The sequence below is a fragment of the Hylaeus anthracinus genome, unplaced genomic scaffold (assembly GCF_026225885.1).
Source record: "Hylaeus anthracinus isolate JK02 unplaced genomic scaffold, UHH_iyHylAnth1.0_haploid 10415, whole genome shotgun sequence".
NCBI lineage: Eukaryota > Metazoa > Arthropoda > Insecta > Hymenoptera > Colletidae > Hylaeus > Hylaeus anthracinus.
This window is the reverse complement of record NW_026533498.1, coordinates 5,570-8,892: the sequence shown is the minus strand read 5'-3', so window position 1 is coordinate 8,892 and position 3,323 is coordinate 5,570. Positions and strand designations below refer to the sequence as shown.

The window sequence follows — 3,323 nt, the reverse complement described above, 5'->3', positions numbered from 1 at the left end:
ACGTTTCTAACTCGAGATATGGCTTAAAATGTGAACGTATGTCAGAAAGAAATCGAAAACAAATTCAAAAATTCATATAATAGAAACCTATCCATAGAGAAATGTTTTCTTGCGATTTTCGAGTTTAGTAGACCAAAATACATAAGAAAAAAATTGTCGCATTAAATGTACATTTTGGCTGTAAACTAGTGTAGTTACACGCAAAGAGTTGAACGTCACGTCATCCATGTGTGGATAACAAGGATTTTTATTAACGTATTAAATAAATGAATTCTGAAGTTGAGGTGTTACAGAAAATAAATTTAGATAGGATTGGTAAATTTGAAAGAGGATGGAAGAATTAATACTACCGTAAATGTTAGGTTATATCATTTTTAATTGTATACAAATAAAATTTTAGCCTCATAGACATTTTCACGATTATTAGCTTGGCATCAACGTGTTAATGTAGAAAATCTTTCAAGTTGGGAACTCTGTCTAAATAAGACGGTAGTTAAAGTGTTGATTTGGGATTGAGAAAAGGAAACAGACTTCTATTTCTTTTTTTTTAACATTGTTTTCACTGATACTTTTTGTTTAACAAGATATGTATCGTGACGTCACTCTTATGGAAATAACCTTTTACATCCATGATAGAAAAGAATGGAACAAATATATGCTAAACATAATGGAAAGGTATATGCATTTATGCAAAATGAAGTATTAATATTAGTATATTAATTAATAGAATATTCAACGCAATATATGTTATTATAAATGAATATATGTATTCTACATTATGTATAATTTTGGTATATTTTCCATATCAACGTACCCCACAATAAGTTTCGAAGTTTATTGATATGCTTCATGTTCAGGGGGTGAAAACTACCCTCGAATTTCTGAATAAAATGGGTATGTAAGTAAATTCCTCGAAAAATACTGGAAATGGAAATGTTGAACATGAAAGAAGTTTGGTTTCTAACGAACAATAACATCCTTTGAATGTAAATGGTGTCAAGGCATAGGTGGCACCACTGTAGTTAATTATAATATATTGCTTTTTTATAAATATTTCTCGTAAAGCATGTTTTTACTGACTATAAACAATTCGATTTGAACAAATAAAACCAATAAGCACATATTTTTCCTAATTTTTCGATTTAGTCAAGAATAATTCAAAATATTTTTGATATTCTACATCATGTATAATTTTGGTATATTTCTCATATCAGTGTACTTCACAAATACATAAATTCCACGGTTTTTTAATAATCAAGATTTGGAGTGGTTCAAAACATACCTGTAATATCTGCAAAGTAAGCACCATCTTTGTCTAGATTGTTTTATAAAATGAAATCGAGCTTTTCTTAAAATATTATGTTTTTTTATTTATTGACTACTGTTGGTTGTAGGGAATGTTCAACTACGGTACGCAGGCATCGGTACAGTGGAGTAGTCTAAATGAAAAGTTCAACGCTGCTCTGCAGGGATTAAGGGCGCGGCGTTTAACGTGTTAAGAACTTTTTTAAAAACTGTACTTACGGGAACCTTGCAATGAAAGTTAGACGAAAAGAATTATAGAACTTTTATCAAGAAAAGTTTCATAATATAAATATAAAACTATTATAGTACATTGTACATACGTACATACACACATTGTCATGTTGGCTTCAGTTGGAGGGCGTTTTCCGGGCTGGAGTGTCCTGACCTGTTTATAAGATCGTGGTATCTGAAACGTTCAATAAACGAAACGCTTCCTCGATTCGTGATCCGCGAATTTCAATTCGAACTCTTGACACTAGAACGCCATATTTCATTTTTAGACACAGTAAAATAGAGGAATATTTTTATGTATAGAATAGCCAACTGTAAATTAGTCATTTTTACGAAGCCGCGTTTAAGTAGTTATGTGGTCGTTCGAAACATCGTTTGAGTTTATTTTCTCTTAAATAATCTATCTGTTAAACATGAAACTTAAACGATAAGTTCAGCAATCGATACACTCCAAAGGATGTGAAGTTTTGCTGAGATAAACTAGGTGTGAATGTAATTAGAGTGCTACTTTTTATTAATGCTAAAATAATTCTGGTTTATAATATCTGCTATATTTAGGCATGACTAAAGTACTAACTACTTTGAATCATCATACAAAAATCAATATCCAAATACAATATTATCAATAGTTTCATGGAGTTATTAGTGTAATAACATTGTAATTAGTTACACACTTTAATAAAACATCATGAAGTTATCCATTAACTCTGGTTGACATGAAAATAATAATTACGTTGGAATAACAATCTTAAAATGGGAATGAAAGTTACATAAATGAAGAAAAGTAATGGATGGAATACATTATTTATTGGAATAAACGCAAATATACAAAAATGAACGAATTAAATATTTAAAAAAAAACGAAATTAACAAATTACAGACGTGGTAGTAATAAATTGATGGAATGTAATGGAATAAATTAATTATTGAAATAAACGAAAATACACAAAAATGAACGAATTAAATATTTGAAAAGAATCAAAATAAATAAAATAAAGTAAATAAAATACAATATCACAAAATCAAATACCTAGTAAACACAGCAATAATTGTTACAAAATGGAAAAGCAATTTTATAAATTCACAAAATAAAGTTTATACTTAATCGAAACACTAGTGTCTAACTACCCCTGATGAAATTTCTCAACCAACTTTAGGTTTGACTTGTCATCAGTCGAGATCTTGATACCACAAACACTTTGTTGGGCAGGGATGGGAATCTAAGTGTCACTCTTTAGGAAAGATATAAACACGAGAAAGTAGACTGGAATACAGTGTACCCTAGCGTGGCATTCTAGGGTTAACGAGAAAATCGAAGAAGCGTGAAAGATAGTTGTCTGCAAACCATTACTTCGACGATTGCTTCGCGGAATTTTTATTCGATCCTTTGCATTATCGACGTACCGTTTAAGTGTCTGTATCTAGCCTGTCTTGAAATGAACTTCCTCTTTCTAAAGCGTATTTCCCAATCCCACGCAGCACGAACTAGATACAGTACAGCAGGTGAAAGAAGAGATAGAAGAGTTACGAGAATACGTGGATCGACTTGAAGAACACTCACATCGACGGAAACTTAGACTTTTGGAGCAGGTGATGGTTGTCTTTAAGATCAGAACATTTATTTTTTTGCCGTGCCACTATTATTTTGTACCGAGTGAAACGGTATCGCTTTCCATGGCTGTTTGTTTGTGTATTATTATCATTACCATAATTGTCATCATCATCATCGTCATGATTATTATTATTATTATTATTATTATTATTATTATTATTATTATTATTATTAT

The 3,323-nt window shown here is 30.5% G+C and overlaps 1 protein-coding gene across 1 annotated transcript in view; it reads left to right on the top strand.

Annotated features, from left to right (window-relative positions):
- Window positions 1–859: 859 nt before the first annotated feature.
- The window catches only part of LOC128896505 (glucose transporter type 1-like), a 7,479-nt gene continuing 5,015 nt past the window's right edge, over window positions 860–3,323 (top strand). The window contains exon 1 of the mRNA XM_054159877.1: window positions 860–3,126. The gene's annotated coding sequence lies outside the window, so the exon portion shown is untranslated. The remainder of the gene's footprint in view (window positions 3,127–3,323) is intronic.